This window comes from Anomalospiza imberbis, chromosome 1 (assembly GCF_031753505.1).
Source record: "Anomalospiza imberbis isolate Cuckoo-Finch-1a 21T00152 chromosome 1, ASM3175350v1, whole genome shotgun sequence".
NCBI lineage: Eukaryota > Metazoa > Chordata > Aves > Passeriformes > Viduidae > Anomalospiza > Anomalospiza imberbis.
This window is the reverse complement of record NC_089681.1, coordinates 113,085,555-113,106,750: the sequence shown is the minus strand read 5'-3', so window position 1 is coordinate 113,106,750 and position 21,196 is coordinate 113,085,555. Positions and strand designations below refer to the sequence as shown.

Here is a 21,196-nt window from a genome sequence, read left to right as displayed (position 1 = left end):
CAGGCCAGGGGTGCCTTCCCCTGCTGGCTTCCCCCATCAGCAAAGCACAGGAGCCCATGCAAGTGCAGCTTCCTACAGGAATCATTTAATGAGAAAATGGGGCAGCTAAAACAAGAGCAGGTGGTAAAGGATGATAAAACCCCCTGTACTTTTTTTTTAAAGTGAAATCCTTCACAAAGCTTGCTATACTCCAGTAGAAAAAAAATGGCTTGGCTGAGCACGGATCTCCAGCTGTAACATCCAGGTAAACAAAGGCATTATGTCAGATAGAGAGGCTTTTGAAGTGGATTGGTTGTGGGGCTGGCTCAGAGCTGTATACAGGTCCTGCATGCTGGCATTTCCTAACTTCTAAATATTTGGTTTTATGGCCACAGCAGTGGTGCCTTAACATCATTTTATGTGAGATATTTATAGACCACCTTGTCTATCAGTAGTAACTTCCTGACTAGCAGTTCCAGCTGAAAGCTTGTCTGTGTCCGTAAGGGAATTGGTATTTTTTCCCTGTCTGACAGCCAAAATGGTCTGTCTGATTGTGAGATGGAGTCTGGGGGAAGATGTGTCATTCTGTAACGTTAAAACAAAAAGGATGATGAGAAACTCTAGTGCTGCACTGAGTTTTAAATTGAAACCTACTGTGAGCAGCACGGGAAGAGGGAACCAGGAGGCAGTGGCAGGGGGGCAATGCCACAGCAAGGGTGGGAGATATTGAGTTTGGTGGAGAGGAAAACCAAGAAGGGCAGGTAGGTGCTAGTCTATCTCAAGAAGCTGTGCCTCTATGTTTTTCACAGCAGACATCTCTGTCTCTCTATATTGCTTACATGCTTATTCAAATTATGCAGGTAAAAAGAAGCAGCGTCTGAGGAAAAACGAAACTTCAGATGCCAAGGACCTGTGTGCACTGAGGAGGCTTGGGAAGTGGCAGCCTTAATCTCATTGCTTTAATTCCCCTCTTGTAAGGGTAGTGCTGTCAGTTGTGCAGAGAGGTGCCATAAAGATGCATGTATTCAAATTTTGTGGAGCACTAGGAACAAATGACATAATTTTGTATTCGGTACGGGGTAGTTTAAATAAGGCCTGCAGGCCACTCACTTAATATTGTGGATAAAAAAAAGTCTTCACTGAACAAGTCAGACACCCTACAGAAGAAATAGTACATGAGCTTGTAAATAACAAACAAATTTATACATAAAATGCCCTGAATTAAGACTTGTTGTGCATCAATAATCCTGGCATGTCCTAACTTTACAGTGCTTGGTTTTGCACTGAATTGTTTCTTTCCAAGTTACTTTTCTATATATGAACTATAAGGAAGACACACGGAAGCACATGAAAAGGGCAAAGAAAGACAAATAGGACAGAAAAAAGACAAATACTGTCACTCTTATATATAGGGTATGAGGTTAGCACAGGTTTTCACTTTTCCTCAAACCCCCAAGTAACATACAAAGTAGGGGAGAAAAGCCTTTGGGCAGGACAACCAGTTCTTTACTGATCCTTGAAAACATGCAGAAATTTTTCCTCAATTTCTTTTCCATGACTTTGATATTTCATTTATTTTTAGTTCTCTCAGGGACCTTGATTTCATTGTTTTAATAGGCACTGGTGAGCTCCTGTTCCCTCACCTTGCGGAGATAAGGATGCTGCAATCTCTGTGCTCCTGCTAAGAGAAAGCTGGAAAGGCAACACCAGGGAATGAACCATTAAAAATACACCTAAAACCCCAAAGCAGAAAGTAAGTAAAAAAAAAATGTGGACAGAAACACCTTAATTCGAATTTTTGTTTCACTTCTGCTCTGTGTCCAAGCTGACAGAGAGAAGGCTTTTTCTTGATGCCTGTTTCTCCCAGATATCCTTGTGAGGTATTAGACATTGCAGAAGAGGCAAGTCAACATCATATAGACTACAAACTTACAGCTGGCCTAAAGATGTAGAAGATTTTGCCCTCAGGGCTGAAATGGTTAATGGGTCTCCCCTCCTAGTACCTCTGCAGGTGCAATTGCAGGCTCTGTTTTTGCATATTTAGGTGGCTCAGACTTTTTGTAGAAGTGTGTATCTCAAATGCTTTCAAGGAAAACCTAAATGAGGCTGCAAGAATGGCAATGAGCCTTTGAAAAGGTTTGCTTAGGGATTTTTAGCAATGTAGGGAAGCTGGAAAAGGGCAGTGAAACTGAATTATGTAGCAAACAATTTAGTTTGAAGACAAAGGAAGAAGTGTACTGTGAGTGCTCTTTTAATTCCCACACTGAAGTTTTGCTAAAAGTTATTAACAAGCTTATTATCTATCAAGCGTGAAGTTTGCCTTTTAAATCCATACTTAGGCATCTCTTTATATATCCTGATATTAAGACAAACAAACAAACAAATAAAACGGTGCTCCCATTACAGCCAGTGAAAATCATGTTTCTCCTGACCAGTTTATCCATCCCTTTTCACAGTGGGACCTGGGTTCTTGATCAAAATTAAATGCTCTTGCTGTATATACAGATGATAATGTATTAATGAAAAGGACTGGAGAGGCAACCCTTGTCTCATGTATTGCTGGCAAAACAGAAATCTTATTGTGCCTCTGTAACAGAAAATTTCAAAGATTTTTGGGGGCTTTATGTTTGCAGCTGGGTACACTGGTAGAAAATGAAACAGCATACTGGCACAATAGGGTTCAGAATAATATTAATAAAAAGTCTATCATCATAGATATTGATGTCCAAAGATATGTATCTGGCAGAGAAAAAAAAACCTAATTTCCCCAAGGTAGTGAGGAAGGGAGCATTGAAAGTAACACTAGGTCCTGGGAATGTAGGCCTAGGCATGCCCCCTACTAATAAATTTTTGTTTTGGTGAAGTCATTTCTTATAGCTGGCAGCATCTTTCCTCTGTGGTCCCAAGCTCAAGCCAAAACCTTCCTGTCTTTTGGAAAGTTACACCACTTAGCAAGATGTTACAGAAAGAGTAAGAGGAAAAATGACAATCCAATGAATACTGAGAAACATACTTCAGTGTTCTAGTGACTGAAAAATAGATTTGGTATTCAACAGCCGCAAGAGAAAATGTTTGACATGTTTGCCTCTGCAGCCAGTTTCAAGGAAAGGGAGGGTCATTAAGTGTGAGCAATGTCAGCTAAAAGCCTTCCACCTCTCTCTCAAGCCTGCTGGTAAATCTGACCCTGTAGTAAAGGTAATTTCTCATCTCCTCAGGTATGCAGCTGTATAAGGACTTCAGAGTATATCACAATAAATCCTTTGCTGCTCTGTAGAACTTTTTCACTTGGAGATGTGAATCCAAATAATGCTGGTTCCCTGTTACGCTTTCCTGGTAGTGCTTTATCAAATAGCAGGAATTTCATAATGTTCCTGAGGTCATTTTTTTAAACTGAATTGTTCCTTATGGGTTTTCACTATAAGCAACACACTGTTTTCCAAGCTTTTTGTCAATTGTGAATAAACATAAATTTAATTCCATTTTATGAGTGCCTGTTCACCTAGTGTAGGTCTATTATCTATGCAAATTAATGGCTTTTGTCCTTTAAAAATTGATATTAATATTTTATTTAAAAGCATCACTAGTAACTGATAAGCCCAGACAGACCTGCTTGCTCTGTTGGTTGATTGAATCATTAATTTTATAAACCCATTTTATTTGTTCCTTTTAATGGCATGGTAAATATCCCTCGTGATGAGATTCTCATTTCTATTGTGGTTTTGACTGAATTATTTAAAATTAAGTTGCTCTGTCAAGTAGTGTTCCAACATTGCTTTATATTCAGGTCTTTCACTCTTTGCATTGGACTAGCCCTGACTGTTGTTGCATTCTCAGTTGTCACGATGACTTTCCTTGCTTAAGAATATGAGAAGAACAAGGTTTGTTGGTACTTATTTCTGAGTGGCTTGTATATCTCATTCCCTCACCTAAGACATTACTCAGGAGGCATAAATCCATTCTTTATCTTTAGTTGCAGTACTAACATAAGAAAAGACAGTCTTTCCATCTCACATGATTTAATTTGATCAAGAAAACCTATGCTGTCCAGAGTTATAATGACCATGTAACTACATGCACCAGAAATGACAGCTTCAAAAAAATTGCTGGTTACTTTAGCTTCCTCTCTAACAGTTTGGAAAAGTGATAACACATGTTCAAGTATTGTCCTCATTGCCAATTTATAGCATCATTAAGTTTTGCCAGGAAAATCTTATGTTAATTTTTCTTCTTACACTATGTGAGTTTAGATATGGCTGCTTTTTTGAAATTTGTCTCTACTTTTGTGTGCTTTAATTTCTATTGTTCAGCATCAGATGCTTGTCTTCTAAGTATGAAAGGATCAAAGCATCTGAAGTGCAGATGGTCAGTGTCTCTGTAAATTAACTACTTAAAACAGGGCTTCACAAATTTTCTTTGTGAGTATGATTTTGCCACCAAAAATGAAACTGTAATTGAATTAAAACTCTTGATGTCCTTCACTCCAATTAACCTGTTAGTTTTGGCAGAGCAAACTGTGGTTTACACATCTTCCATCCAAGGAAATGTGAACCTCAAGCTCCAGGACTAGAGATTTGGCCAACCAGATAATAATGGCAGAGGGAGGAGCAGAAGGGGTTGGAGCAGGGATGCTATCCCTCTGTGGATCTCCTGTGTGTGGAAAACCCTGAAAATGCAGGCGGCACTTCCCAACACACATGACAGAAAAATGCAGTGTTTTATCTTGGTTTTCTTGCATTAGCTTCTAATGCTGCTTTCATTATATATCTGGCGAATTGTAGCAATTGCAGATATAAAACCCATTAAGTGGTTGCTGTTTAGAATAATTAAAAATTATTCCTTCAAAAAGGGAAAAATCTTGTTTAATTTTTTAAGGTTTTATTTTGCACTCTAAATGTGCAATGGAAGATAAATAGGACATGTGAATCATCTTGCATACTAGTAAATTGCACGCAATCCCATTTGCCTTTTTTCTGCACAGTATCCACATCCAATTTGTGTTCTTCGCTGTATCAATTCACTGATAGTTTATGGTGATAGACCGCCATTTTAACAATAAGTACACAGGAGCAGAATTAAAAAGGCTGTGCTTTTAAACTAACTACTATTTCTTCATTTTCATATTTAGTTCTCATCCTTATTCTCCCATAAATGCTTGTTGCTGTCAGCTTTTTTCTTCGATGAAATGCCTTTTAAAATTCATAAGCTTATTAAAAAAACTAATAGCTAGTGATAGTTGTCTTTCATTCTGTCTTTAATAAACCATTTTAAGGAGAATGAACTATTTGAATTGCAAACTCAGCTCTTGCCTGCATCCATGAAACAATCAGTGGTAATCACAAAATGACCATAATTTTTCATCAAAGTGCTTTAACCTCAGCCCCATTGGCTTGTTTCCCAGATAACAAGGTAGGGTAATTTCTATGATTAATTAGGTAAAGTTTATCAAACTGAATGGAGATGAAAGTCTTTGGAGGACTGTATGGTATTAAATGTGTTTTAAATATAGCAAAATGGTCTCTTACAAACTTTTTACATACATTCAGTAGTTTCTGAAATATTTGGCTCCTTGACAGCACAGCCAGAAACATCTGGTCCAAAGCTACAAGCTCCTCTTGCTCACCCAAAGGCTCAAAATAATAGATACTGGTCACCGCCTGCAAAGAGATTTTGAATCAATCTTTGTCCTAAATATGTGCATGAGAAAAGTTGTTCATGAGTATGACAGGAATACGGTAAAACTCTACAGGTCACTGCTTAATGTCTGTAAGAATTACAACAGAATTTTGCACATTTGAGGTGGCAAACATCTTGCTTTATTTTTTTCCTAAGATTTAAGATCAATAAAGAAGAGAATATAACCTTAAAAACACCTGTATGGATGGTGCTCTGGGCAACCTGATCCTGTTGAAGATATTCCTACTCATTGCATGGAGGTTGGACAAGATGAAATTCCTTTTGAAAGTCCCTTCCAACCCAAACTATTCTATGATATGTAATCAGTACTGTTTCTCATTCTTTTACTCATGATGAATGTCTTTTATTTATAAGTGGTTTTTTATTTTAAAAAAATTAGTGTTTTGGTTTTAAAATGGCTAATCAAAAAGGTTTAGTTGAAAATTTTTAGTATTTCCACTTAGCTCTATATGTTCAGAATGATCATTTTATGATTTATCCTTCTTTAATTCCCAAAACTGAGCATTCTTTTTGTGGGTGGAAATTTCTACCTGACAAAAATCTGTCTTTTCATGTCTAATTTTTTTTTCTTTTTTTGACTACAGTTGTTATGAAAATGCATAACTCCAGGCAGAACTTATGCCTTGGACTTCAAAGAGATAATTGCCATCACAAACCATCCCTGTTTATCCCACATGAAGATGAATAATGTGTTTCAGGTAGGCAATTCTGTTGCAACCAGACTGTGATGTTCAAACCAGCTGACTGCTGGCTGCAAGCTTTGGAAAAGGGTTTCACAACACTAGGATGTGGCCACTGAAGTACTGCAGTGGTATAGAGAAAGGGCCTTTCCCTGCACCTAACTTTTTTTTTTTTTTTTTTTTTTTTTTTTTATTTAACAATTGCAACTGATGGATGAGGGTCTTTGTGTCTGCACAGACTCTGTGTTGAAGGCAGGTGTCTGCAACCAGCAGACCATCGTGGGTCTGACAGCAGGAAAATCTCTGTAACTCACTGATGCCAAAGCAAGCTGCTCAGCTTGTGTCATGCTGATGGGGAAATTGAAGGGTAGCAGACTAACATGTCTTGCTCGTAATTGCTCTAAAGTATCTTCAAAATATAAATTAAAGGACAAGTTCTTAAGTTTATTGAGCATGCACAGTGCACACTGAAGTCAGCAGGAATCACAGCTGCTGTAGACCCTCTAAGAGCTGACCCAAATAAAGTACAAATATCAAGAAAATCACTTGAAAGCCTTGAGGCCCTAACTGCATTGCACACAAGTCTAATTGTGTTTATCAGTAGAGTGGTGCTACATCTCTTTTGCCATTGATTTAGGAAATCCAACTTTTCATTGACTCAACAGCAGCTTTGAATGCCCCAAGCACCTAAATAAATCTAATCACAGGAAATCCTTCCCCTCCATCATTCCATTTGCACAAGTCCTCCTTAAAGTACCATCTCATCAGCAGAGACTGAAGCAAGCATATCTTGCCTCTCACTGGTAGGAGGCAAGAAATCACATTCCTGGGGAAAAGACGTCCTTTCCATAGTGCCTCTTTTCATTTGTACTTTATCTTCTTCACTGCAAGACTCTAACACTGATGAGCCCTGTGGGTACTAAAGATTCAAACACAATGGCACAGCAGGAATATTAAGCCTAGAAAAAAAAATTGGATTTCATTTCCTCCAACACTGAAAAGAGATGATTTTTTTTCCATTAAAGACAATTTTTCCATTAATCTTTTCCATTAAAAACTGCTTCCTGTGGAAAACTGAGTTTCTATTTAAAAGTGCATTTTCACAGCAGGAATTTATTCTCTCAAGAAGGAAGCATGCTTTTCATATGCACTTCCAATTTTAAGATATTGGTTAAAAATTCAATGATTCAATTCCTCTATAATTTAGTGTAAAATTAACAGTTTTGGCAGGATTTCCCTCTACCATTATTGTTTTATGCAAAATGCATGTCAGGGCCTGCAAGACACTTGCAAACTGTTATTAACTTGAGTAGTCACAGCTGCTACCCCTCCCATGCTGGCTACCCCTCCCCATGTCCTAGGCCTCCCTTTAAGCTCAGACCCAGAAAGCACCTAGACCTGGCCTGAGCTCCATCAGAAATATACTTCTTCCTACTCCCGTCTGCTGCTGTCCTGGCTTATGGATTTATTATTTTTACTGGATTATTTCCAAAGCCACACTGTCTTCAACCTTTTGTCCATGCCTCCTGGTTGGGTTCTGGATCTGTACTGGAATCCTGACTGGATTTTTGGTGTCATTCATCAGTGTACCTTGTTTGGAGGCTTCAGGGGGACTGGTTGCCATCCTGACACTGTTCATCTCCTGTGGGAAGACATCCTGGTGAGGAGGTCCCCACTGTGTTGGGATTCTCCTTGGCTCCCAGCTCATCCCTGCTTGTGGAGGAGCCCTGATCCTGCTGGTCCCTGCTGCTGCTGTGGCAAAGTGTAGCTTTTCACTTGGATGCCAGTGAATAACAACCAAAATGCTTCCCTGTGTGAGTTGTGTGTTTAGGGTCACTGTTCTTGACAGTGCCAGCTTTTAGCTGAGCCTGGGAGCAGTGCAGAATGAAGGAGACATATTTAAATGTTGGCCTGCAAAGACTGTATAATAGAGCCCCATGTCAGCATTCTCAGATGCCATATTTCCTTGTGTTATTATGCTTCCTGCAGCCTTTCCAGTGCTTCGATGCTCCCTTTGATCAATATATCCTTGGATCTTCCGCTCATTTGTTTTTGTGTGGGTTCATATGCTGAAGTTCTTGATGGTGTTTAAATTGGACGTCCTTTTTGATGATACCAAGAGGCAGTTGAAGGAACAGACAGAACTATTGGAATTCTACATACTGTATTCCCAGCAAGATTGGTTACCATGGGTAAAAGTGTTGTGTGATGAGGATAAAAATGGTTATGTCATTAAGCTCTTGCAATACACAGCAAAAAGGATAAAAAGGAGATGAACAAATGAATTAAACCTAAGCTGATTGCAGAATAATTAATTTATAATTGAAATTAAAGGTTAAGGATTGATACTGTGAGATCACTCTACTAAACAGTAATTTATTTTCTTTTACTTATTTCTATTGGACCAGAAGGTCAATGGGCTTTTCTTACAGCATCTGGGAAAATAGCAACTCTATGCAGTCTGTTCTTTAAATTAAAAGAAATGCCTGTTTTAGCAATTTCCTCTGGCAGGAAAGCAAGCATATATTCTTGCTTCATTCTTTTTATTGAAAGGGCACTATCAAGCTTTGAATCCCCATTTACATTTTTAGCTTGGTTTCCTAAGGAAATGAAGCTTATATAGTAACACTGACTTTCTCTTCAACTGTCAATTCCTATGTAGTAACTTTTAAACTGTCTGGCCAACCGCAACTAAACTTAAAAGTGGATAGAAAAATATCAGCTAGAACAATGTTCTTAAAATCTTTGTCAAAAGCAGAATCTGAGGAGAAGAGAGGGATGCAATTAGTGCTCACACTGAGGTAAAGTGCCAGCCTTGGCTGCTGTCCTGTTGTTTGGCATTTATGTGCTGGCTAGCCAGCCTGTCACTGAGCCCATCAGTACACATCTAGGCTTTCTCTTGTCTTCTGTAATGTGTTGCCTCCAGCACTGTGGATTAAATTGAAGCAATTCAGGGAGGGAGCTGGGCACAATGACCAAGCTAAGTAACCTGTAGGAAACAGGTCATGAGTAATTCTGTAGCTCATGAAAATATTTGTTGCTTTAGGGTAGAAAATCAAGTTAAGGTGGGTGTAAACTCCTCAATGTGCATTTTGTCTCTCTAGTCTGAAAGATATGTTCTTTTCACTGATCACTTGAAAATCAAAGTGCAAATGAATGGGTTGAAATAGCCTAGTGAATAACATTCAGGCCAGATCTTCCGTACCAAAAATGTTTAAAAACTACATATATATTGGGGAAGTTGAGGATATGTTTCAAGTTCTATGGACCAGTGCATTTGGGAACTGAGTTTTTCAGTCTGATTAAGATTATTGCCATGCTAATTTCAGTTATGAATGCAGATCAATTCATACTTTGACTATAGGACCAGGATCAATCTTTTTTGTATTATATCCTTACTTTCCACATAACCTAGAAAACTTTCTTGAGGTAATTCTTGCTTGGAAGTTTTTTTAGAGGGGAAAAATAGCCACTATTAATTTAAAAATCACAATGATATACCACCAAATTTGCTACAAAGTAAGAGAGGTGATGAAAAATTATCTTCACCTTTTTAAAGAAAAAAAAATGTTGTTTTGACTTTAAGTTAATGAACCTTGCTGTGCTGGTCATTAGATTGTGTTGTACTTTGATCTATAATAATTAACAGCCATTGAATCCTTGCAGATATATAACACTGATAGTACCATGTTGTACCTTTGTACTCAATATACTCCTTAGGAAAATCTCTAGTAGTAATTTTTTTGCTCTTACCACTTGCCACCATCCTCTCAGTTTCTTAATGTAATCCTTGAGGTGGGAATATAGAAGTGGGCAAGCTATTCTGATAGAGATCCCACTTAAGTCCACTTAAAAGACACGTGTTGTTGATTGTTATGATTTCCCCTCTACTGTGTTCAGTGTTGCTACTTTTCATGAGAGTCTCTCAGAAATCTTAGTCTTGGCTCTTTCCTAGATATCAGACTCTACAGTGGGTTTTTGTGTCCCTACCACCCGTTGGTTGAGTCTGTTCAGTTTTAGTGGTCTAAGATTGGAGAATGTCCAAAGGAGGGCCACAGGGATGGTGGAGGGGCTCAAAGGGAATCTTTATGAAGAACAGCTGAGGTCAGAACAAACTGGGTTTGTTCAGCCTGGAGAAGAGGAGACTGAGGGGAGACCTCACTGTGGTCTGCAACATCCTCATGAGAGGAAGTGGAGGGGCGCATACAGATCTCTTCACTCTCATGACCAGTGTAAGACCAGAGGAAATGACATGAAATTGAGTTGAGGGAGGTTTAGATGGGATATTAGGATGAGATTTTTCACCCAGAGGGTGTTGGACCAATAAACAGGCTCCCCAGGGAAGCGATCACAACACCAGCCTGAGTTTAAGACATATTTGGACAATGTACTCAAGCACAAGGTGTGATTCTTGTGACTGTCCTGTTCAGGGTCAGAAGCTGGACTCAATGATCCTGGTGAGTCCCCTCCAACTCAGCTTATTCTATGACTCTATAATTTTATACCGTTCTTTTAATTTGCCATCATCTACAGTACCAATTTTTCTTTGTTTCTCACTAGGTTATCAACAAGCACATTAAAAAGATTCAGGACTCCATGAAAAAATGCTTGATGATCTATTATTAACAATTATATTTTCAAGACTGTTATCCAGCGTTGAAAATATCTAATCTTACCATGCTAACTCTGTAGTGTTCTAGTTCCTGACTATATGGTCTTTATCTATCAAATCACCAGATTTGAAGAAGCATTTCGTTAATACTACTGTTTTTATAAGCCAACCTTAATCTTATCAGTGATATAAAATTAGATTGATGACATCTACTACTTAGGCTGATATTCTTTACCTGTGTTTTCCCGCACTGTTGCCTTAAAAATGGAGTCCTGTGACAACTTCCGTGGCGCTTCTCTTGTGGTGCATAGAAAATCAAAAAGTTCAACAGATAAGACAGATATACAGATATACTTTACTTGGGTTTCTGTTATAAAACCATATCTTAACACATATTTTTTCCTTTAAAACAGCCCTTCACTATGGAAGAACTAAAACATCTACTGTAAAATTGTCAGAGGCAAAACTATTAGGAAGCAGTGTTTTATTTCATTATACCATGATAAAAAATGTCTCTTTGTTTTGCTTCTTCAGATGTCTGTTTTCAAGTTGGAATGTTCTGGACTTTTAGCTTAAATTTATTATCAGTATTCTTTGGGACTGTGGCTTAAGCCTTTAATAGAACACTTTCTTTGTACCAACTCTTATTCCTCTGTGGACCTGTAACCTCATTTGACTTGCCTACAAAGATGACTACAAATTACCATAGCTGTATGCTTACTGAGATGGAGCTGTTCCCAGCTCTCCAAACTCTTTGGTCTGTATTTCTTAATTCACCTTTTTGAAGCATATGCATTGAAAGCTTCTGGATCTTGGATGGAGTTTCAAACCGTCACCACACAGTTGGTGCGCACAGACGCAACCATGAGTTTGCTATGCTCTCTCTAACAGGTATCCCATCAGTGCCCTTGTAACCAAATAAGATTAAACAAGATACCAAAATAAAGAATTAGGTATCTAGCATTCTCCACACTTCCCTTTAGGCATGGTTGAAACTGACATAAAACTGGTGAAGTATATTTATGTGCAATGGGCTGCTAGTAGTATTCCCTTTAGATCTTCTCTGTTTGTATACGATACCTGGGGTAAGCAAGAAATGGAATGAGATATTTTGATGCATTCCCAATCCACTCAGCGTGGTGGAGTCTCTTAAACGTTTAGCAGTGAAGAGCAAGTGGGCAGCAGCATGTGACAAGTGTGCATCATGTTTGTATTAAGCCAAATTTTTACTCATGAGAGAGAACAGAGAAGCTTTCCACTCTGTTCCTACATTCATAGTCATACTCATTGGGGAAAGCACCGTCACACTAGAAAAGCACCCAGACACTATTTCTTATTAATTCTAGTCCTTTAAAGGGGAGATTTAGATAAGGATCAGAGACCACAGAGTTGGAATAGGCCTATTTTGTATGTGGCTGGCTAAGGAACAAACAAATAAAAGAGATGGTAAATCTCCTGGTGCAAATCGCTGAATTAATTTCAACAATATAATTGGGCTGGGAAAAGAAAAATCATGAATTCTAGTGTGACAGTTATTCTGGCCCTTTAGGAACTAAGGCAGGAATTATGCTTTTTCTCAGAGGCAGAGTTTCACAAACAAAGTGATACTTAACTTCTTGTCTTGCCCTTCATAACCTCTCATTACTCATTCCCCCATGCCTGATTTAAATTGGTTCAGTTAAATTCAAACATCATAAATTTTAAGCCAATTTTGGGGGAAAAAAAAAAGTTGTCTGAAATATGTGGTGCTCACTGTAGCAGAGGACATAGACACACTATGATATTTAGCTAAAAGGTAACAAAGGACGTGGTCTATTTTTACAAATATTTCCCAAAAAGATGAGATACCAAATCCTTGACAAGCACTGAAAGAGCAAAGCTGGGATTAAAAATTAAATGCAACAGCCTACTTCTAAAAGGCAGCAAAAGATTTCAGATGTTAATAGGCACCATTTAAAAGACTGTGGCTTATTAATGCTGTTATTATGCATATTTTCTTACTTTGACAGTTTGATTGTTGTCTTTTCAATGCATTTATTTATCATTTCAAATATCATCAAGATTTTAATGGTGAATTAAATTCTGATCATACTTAGTCTGTTCAGAACAATAGAAGCTACTAGACATGGCATACATGTTGAAGAAGTATTGGTTGCATGCTGGTTTTTTGTGTCCATAATAAGCATAGCCAAAATCCTGTTAGCTATGAAGATCTGCAGAATGTTTTACTTCTCAATAATGAGGAGCAAGAAATATTGTCCTCTTGTATGGGGTCTGGCTGAGATGGAGTTCATTTTCCTATGGCAGCCCTCACAGTGCTGTGCTTTCCATTGGTAGTTAGGAAGGCGTTGATGACACACCAGTGTTTTGGGTACTGCTGAGCTGTGCTGGCACAGCATCTCTGCTGGCTCCCCAACATTCCCCCCATCAAGTGGTTACCCTGGAGAAGCCATTACATGTGCTGAAGTGCAGCTTACTGGGAAGTGTCTGGACATTGCTTGTTGATGGGAAGTAGAGAACAAACGTTTTTTAGCTGTTTGCTTGTGTTCACACTAACTTTTGCTTTTGGTTTAGTAAACTGCTATGAGTCATTTTCCATCTTATTTTCTCTCCTCTGTCCAGCTGGGAAGGGGGAAGGAAAGAGCAGCTTGGTGTGCACCTGGCATCCAGCCAAGGTCAACAGACTACACCTCTTAATTTTAGTGCTCTGACAGTGTTTTGTGAAGCATAGTTTAAGAAAATTTTTCATAACCTGTTACATGCTGAACACACTAAATTTGTTCTAACATAAATAGTGATTCATCTTCCAGCAAAGCAGAATTTGAAAATTATCTGCAGTTCTGTTGTCGGAATAGCTAGATGTTTTTGACACATGATGGAAAAAGCAGGGTAATGTTGGTGTCTCACTCTCCTGATTTTCCTTAAAACAAATTACTAATTTGAATACCTTTCTGCACCAAAATTGAGAATTATTTACTTTCCCAGCTGCATGAAACCTGAGAATGCTTTGCTGAGAATTAACCACACCTTTAAAACAACAAAAGGCTGGAAGGTGCTCCAATATATGCTGATAGAGATTGTACCATATAATGTGTGATGGTGGTGCGTGGCTGCAATTATTTTCTGCATTCCCATTGAACAGTAAATAAGGTCTCAATAGGAAGAAAAGTATTTCCCTGAAGTTTGCTGCATCAAGATTAATTTTTGTCTACTGAAATGCTTGGAGATTTAAGTTGCCTTTTATTTCTGAAAGAAGTCTAAGTGCTCTTCATTCCAAAAGGTTTCAGCAGGGTAGATTTAAAGCCACAATTTAAAGCAATTACATGTGACAGCTGAGCCCTTCCTACTGTGAGTTATGCACTTCCTGTCCTGTCTCTTATTCCATGGCTAAGAATTTAACTAGAGGAATTTGGTATACTGAACAAAGAACCGATTTAGAGAAGGGACCAAATAGATCTTTAGGTGATTGATTGAATTATGTGGGCTGAATTTTCAAAGGGTGTTCAACTTTCTTGTGCATTTACTGCCATTTTGCCTGCTCAGTGTTTGAAATGCAAACCCCCCTCCCCAGCCTGCTCTGCACACATACTCATGCATATGTGCTTTTAGTGCAAAGCTGCTCAGCGAACAAGCTCATGTGGCTACATGGCTCTTTGTATGTTGACACACAGGTAAAGACTGTATTTGTGAGACTATAGGCTGGTTATGATGAAGTGTCCTTAAAACATTTGCAAAAGTAAATTCTTTGTGTGAATTTTGGCATGCTTAGTTCAAAAGAGGTATGAAACTGACTTTTATCATTAAAAAAAATTAGGAATTTTGTTTTGAATGGTCTTATAAGTTGAACTCTTGTATTTATTTTACATTCTTGTATTTATTTTACACTGAGTATTATAAGTATAGCCACATTTGTTGGCCCTCTACTTTGAAAATTAGACTTGTTGACTTTATTGAGACTTAAAAGTTTTCCCTGAGTAACTGCTTTAAGTGGAAAGTTAGTATTTTCAATACCTGGAAAATTAAAGGAGTCTAAAATTCAGCACTACAGTCAGAAGGAAGGAATGAGTTACTTTCAGCAAGGTCAGAAGACTCGTACGTGTCCTGCTTTTTCATCTCTACAAACAAGATTTATTGTGGTTAAAAGTGGTGGCATCTACCCTTTCTGTCACTTAGGCGCCTCCTTAAGGAAATAGATGTGATTGGAATTTTCTTGCTATTTCATTATAATTCACTTTCTTATGAGGACTGGGCTGGCAGTCATAACATTTTGGGAGCACTGAACATCTGTGTGAGCTCAGCTGCTGGTTGTCAGGGTACTCTCGAACAGGCGAAGCCAGTATCAGAAGACAGCAAATAGGAGGCAATAATTTTACTATTTTGGTTATTTGCTTTGCAGTTTGTGTAAAGTTGAGGTTCTTAGTTGAAATCTGTTCTTTATATTTTAGCATATGTTGACTTGAGAGCTCTTATATTGAATCGAGAACTCTTCCAGAGAAATTGCATAAATATTACCTCCTAAAGGATGGTAACAGGTTGGCCTGAAAAAATCTTTGAATAAGGAAGTCAGGAATGGAAGAATTGCTGCATACAGTAAATTTCTGTTGCAGGCTACTCAAGGACAATGCTGCCTATGGATAAAATAAGGTGAAATACAGAACTCTGTCTAGAGGAGTTGTCATAAACAAATTTCAATGTTTCTCCAATACTTCTACATTTTGACCACTGGATTTCTGTTAATTTCTTATTTTCTTTTGTTTTAATATAAACAATATTTTGGAGCTTGGTAGCATGCAAGAACTTTTTTGTAAACAAATCATATTGGTGGTTTCATTTGCCTAGTAATACAGGGAATTTTATACCACTAAACAGGGAATTGTTTGACCAGAATGAAAATTTAACATTTGTATTCATGTCCACTTCTAGCCTTCATGTTATTCCAAAGGGATAATTTCTTTATTTCTGGAAATAATTACCAGAAATACCTTAAAATTACCAAACAGAAATCATGTCGGGGTTTGGTGCTGTTTAGTCATTGGTGTCATCAATATATTTGTTAAAGATGTTCAAAGTGATGAATCCAGTAAAGTTTTACCACCCTGTCAGACAACATCTCTTTCACTTCTTTTGAAAATCCCTTGATGTCTGAAGGGCTCCATATCGGCTGAATACTCAAGGTTTGTCTCTATGCCCATAGATATTATTGATACACTTGGCAGATTATCCTGTCATGGTGACTAAGTTTTCCTTGGTTTTGAGTTTATTGGGACTGTCTCTATCAGATGAAGGAATTACATTTTACAAATGCACATTTAAGGCTAATCCTGCAACTGTTTCCCTGCGTGAAGTGAATTTCATTTGTAATAAGTAGCAAAATATATCAAATAACCAAAAGTGTTCCCTTTTAGAAAGGAGAAACTTTCTGCTCCTGAGGTTATATATCATTGTCAGACTTCATTCATAAGACTTGACACTTCTGAATTAATCTACTCCTTCATGTGGGAATTCTCACAAGTGTGATTAAAGTTCCATTTTTTACACCTATTGCAATCTGATCATATACCATTCAAATCACTATTTCCAACACTGAGACTGTAATTTTATACAGTATAAGTTCCCTGGAGTTCAAGTACAACAGAAGATCTGCGCAGAAGTGAAGTATGAGTGGGACATAAATAAACCAGATCAAAGTGCAAAATCTTGGCTTCAAAGAAAGTTCAAAGAATGTAAAAGTGCTCAGAGAATAGTAGGAATGAATAAACCACTAGTGCCACTAACAAAGTGAGCCATGTCCTTATGTTAGAACTATGACTCAAGCATAGTCTGCAGCGAGTGCTGAATGCGTAATGATAATCCAAACTTTCAGCATCATTCAAATATCATGATTAACAGATAAACTAAGCTTAACTTAGCTGTTGCCATGTATGCAATTCCTATACAACACAATCCTAACACTAAAAAAACAAATGTAAAAAAGTTGAAAAATGCAAAATTTAAATTCACACACTAGCAATCAAGACATTATCTCTGTTGCCTATACTTGCAGTATCTCTTATTTGAATTTATTTTTCTATTCTTCTTAAGAATAATTTATTTCTATGAGACAAATTATCTGTCATAAATCATACAGGCTAATCAAAAGAAAAAATCTAATAGCAATCTTAGCCATGTTACCTCTTCCTTTTCCAGGCTTTTTACTCTAAGAAGTGTAATCTCAATGCATGGACTTTAACATTTTAATGAATTAAGTAGAGGAGTCTGACAATTGATAAAGACAGAAAGAAAGATAAATGCAATATTTTAAAGCAATTTTCTTGTTTAGGAAATACAGCCAAGGCTTTGGAAAATCTATAAAATCCCTCACTTTTAAGGATTTTAAAGCAATTTTCTTGTTTAGGAAATACAGCCAAGGCTTTGGAAATTCTATAAAATCCCTCACTTTTAAGGGTATGGGCTAGTCTCTGCATCAAAAGAAACTTGCCCTTATGTTCAGGTATTTGTGACCGCTATTTTTCAGTAGTATGTTTTCCCTTTTACCGAAGAAGAAAATCCAACCAGTGCCAGAAGTTAAATACCATGTGGGTTACTCTCTGCTCATGATGATTTCTGCATACACAAGCCAGAGGCATTGAGAGGAGGAGTAGGATCTTGCATAGAGGTTATCCACAAACCCTGCAATATGAGATGCTTTCTTGTACAGTAGAAGAGAATCAGCAATAAAACGTTCTTTAGATACTTAAGTGCTCATTCTTCCCTTTCTCTTTCCCTCTCCCTAAGGTATCATATGTGCTATACAGGACAGATCCTGCAAAGTAGAAATGGGAAGCTCAGCCAGCAAATAATTAGCATGTGAAGTCACAATTTCATATGCATCAGGCATGGAAACATAAGTAAGACTGGGTTAACAATTTTTTGTCTTAAACAAATTACAGCTGTCTTTGTAGATGATCACTACTGTATGGAAGATTGTGATATTTATTATATTTAACATATTTTAGTATGGTTATTAGGACAAAAAGATAGTCAATATAAAAGAGAACAAGTTTCCTTTTCTTTTATTCTTGATTCTCTTCTTGCTTACAAGCCACTATTTCCACTTGGGAATGTCTGACAGAAACAAGCTCTTGCAGCTGGGTTCCACTTAATGGAGAGAGGAGTCCTTTGAACTCTGCAGAATACACCAGGCCTGATCTTTTATTTCTTAGTAGAATGGTGACCATAGGCACGTTGCCCCTTTGTAGCCCAGTCAATGTTGCAACAGAAAAGGCCAGAAAGAAGGCACAGATAAACTCCCTCTGCAGCAATCCTGAGTCCTGAAAGTAAGTGAAGGAGCCCAGAGAGTGAGAGAGACACATAAAATATTTGCTCCAGCAATCCCTGCTGCACTGTATATTTATAAGTACTACGTGCTAGCCTGGAGGTTTTATGTGCCAGACAGCAAAATAGCCATGCTCAGCTTGGAAAGCTCCAGACAGATCAAAAAATAATTGCTCTTCAGCACCAAACACAGTTGACAGAATATTTGTCGCTGATGACTAAAGTTAAGATGGTTTCAAAATGCCAAATTTCTTTTTACCTGACTACATTCTTATTGCTGTCTTATGTCATTCTATGAGCGCTGCACAGAAAGAGTTACACAATTGGCCCATCGACAAGATGAAAATATTTCCTTTGTTTGCCATTATTTAAAACAAATATTAGTAGAGTTAATAGAATCAATCTCATTTAAAGTCTCTGGCGCATGTGTGATAGGTATTACTGCTCTCCTGACACAGTAATATTTTTGACAAATAATGCCTAAGGAGTGGACTAACTTTAATCCTGCTGCTAGAAATGCTGTCTCTGAGCATTCCGAATTTTATTTTTAAATGCTGATATCTTTATAAACTATCTTTGTAAACTAACCTCAATTCTCTTGTGCTTCTGTCACCTAGCTGTGAGAACTTGGCCACCAATGTCCCCTCTTGCTCCAATGTCCCCTCTTTTCTTCTGAGGCTAAGCTTTTGTTTCTCTGTGGACCCTACTCCTAAAAGTTTCCTATAAAAATGCGCAGTGCTCAAACCAGCATTGTCATCTGTGCAAGCTCCCTAATGCTTCCACCCAAGTTTATTAAGCAGGTGATTTACCCACTTAAAATCAAGAACCAAGTTAGGAAAGGATGTAACTGTTTTAAGAAACGCAACCTAAACCAATGGCACTGAGAAAGGCATGAATTGCTCCATTCATCAGCAGGGAAGAAGTTGGTTCTGAAATTTAATAATATTAATTTCTATGCCAGTATTGATGTTTTAAGAGTTGATCTAATATGAGCAATTCCACAGATGTAAATGGTTTCTTATACCCATAAAAGTTGCAGTTTTCCTCAATCTCATTCTCAAAATTACCTTTTTTCCCCTCTCTGATAAATTCCATAGTTTGACATAAAATTTGACAGTACTACAGAAACATTAAAAATGAAGTATTAGTATAAAATAATGGATATAAATATCAAATTAAATAGCAGAGAAGATACTGTAGTGATTGCATTATTCATTTTTATTTTACTCAGTAACACTTTTACTTCAAAATTAACTGAAGGTGCCTTTGAATTTTCTTCATTGAAAAGCCCAAAGTGAGAATTCAGGTCAAACTTGCTATAAAGAAACCCAGGGCCTCAGCCATGATGTACTTATGAAGTGGCTTTTTCTACAGTGTTTCAGTGTTTTGATTTTCATTGTTGACATTTTCTGTACAGAAGTTTCTGAATGAACAAGTGTCAAAACATTTGATCTGGTCTAGCAGGAGTAGCATAAGGGTGAGCATCAGAAACTGCCTTATTATGAACCCTTTGCAGGTTTAAATGTGATGAACCACATCCTGAAACACTCACTTGAATATCCTACTTGATGAAGGAAGTTTAGGAAACTCATGTCCCATGACTCTCCAGCAAGTAGGTAATTTTTTTTTCCTACTGGCTCAATGTAGGCTTTCTGCTTCTATTTTAACCAGGACTTAAGATCTGGAGAGATGGCTAAGAAGACAGCTTTGTGTCCAATGTAGTGTCAAAACACTTGGTGGTGTGATTCATCAGCAGCTACCCTTGTCTGTGGTGTGCTTCCCTGGGGAACAAGTCCCAGGTCCTATCAGGTCTGGCCAAGCCCAGGAGGAAGTTCTGCTTCATATGTGCAGAGAGGGATGCTCACCACACCTTGCTGCAGGCTGTCCTTATGGACTGCAGCAGAAAAGGGCTCCTGTCTGGGCTGGTCCCTGCTGCCTTCTGCATGAACAACCCTTCCTCCCACTGGTTTTGAGATACAGAAAAGTTTGGAAAGAAACTCTGTTAGTATTTCCATTTTCCAGGGAGTGGGGCAAGGAAATCATGGTCATCCAGAGCTCCAGGTGGACAGTGGCTCCATAGGAGAGGAAGATTTATTCCTCTCTACATGTGAGAAGGCAGAAGTATTGCTAGAGAAAACTTTTTTCCTGTGTATAGTGAGAGCTCCTCAATTTGGCTCTCAGGAGCTGTTATGTCTGTGTGTTCCCTGAGCAGAATTGAGAGACAGAAGCGGGAAGTGGCCTTTTTGTGGTAGTTAGGTCTTGGCCACTTGGTGAAATTTCTGCTTTGGGTTTTAGCGCTCTGTGAGAATTCTTGTGTGAGCTGATAGGGCTTTGCTAAAGCTGCTGAGGATGGGGGAGGATGGACAAACTTCTGGAGGAGTACACTTTAACAGAGCTAGGGAATGCCCGTGCAACACTTGGCTTGTTTTTACAGTCCTGTCTTATTCACTGACATAAAACCATTTCACAAATGAATAAGTGGGAGCTGATATGACAGAGAGACTTTTGTGTAATGTATATTGGCAACCCCATATTGGCATATGGGGAACTAAATCCAGGGAATGCTGCCAAAATTATTCTGAAGATGTGTTTTACTCACCTTGTAGAGGGAGAGTGCTATGGTGTTTGTTTTTCCTTTTTGTTTTATGTGAATTTTAAGATGGATACTTTAAAGACATTCATCTTAAAATTTAAGACATCCATCTTAAAATTCCACTTCCAGGAAAGAGAATATATAGAAATGAATATAAAAAAGATAAAAGTATTCATGGTGGAAAGATATATGGGGATGGAGACACTGATTTGACTTTTTTCTCCATTTTTTCTTGTCTTTATCTTTTTGTGTATTTGTATCAAATTCAGCCTCAAAAAATCAAAGCAAATCTTACTAGTTTTTATATAAGGACATGGTAAAAAG

General features: G+C 37.9%; 1 long non-coding RNA gene across 1 annotated transcript; it reads left to right on the top strand.

The window, feature by feature from the left end:
• Window positions 1–8,815: 8,815 nt before the first annotated feature.
• Window positions 8,816–18,693, top strand: LOC137483527 (uncharacterized). Its single transcript, XR_011004499.1, has 2 exons — window positions 8,816–9,418; window positions 17,740–18,693. It is a non-coding gene; the product is annotated as an uncharacterized lncRNA (long non-coding RNA).
• The last annotated feature ends 2,503 nt before the right edge of the window (window positions 18,694–21,196 follow it).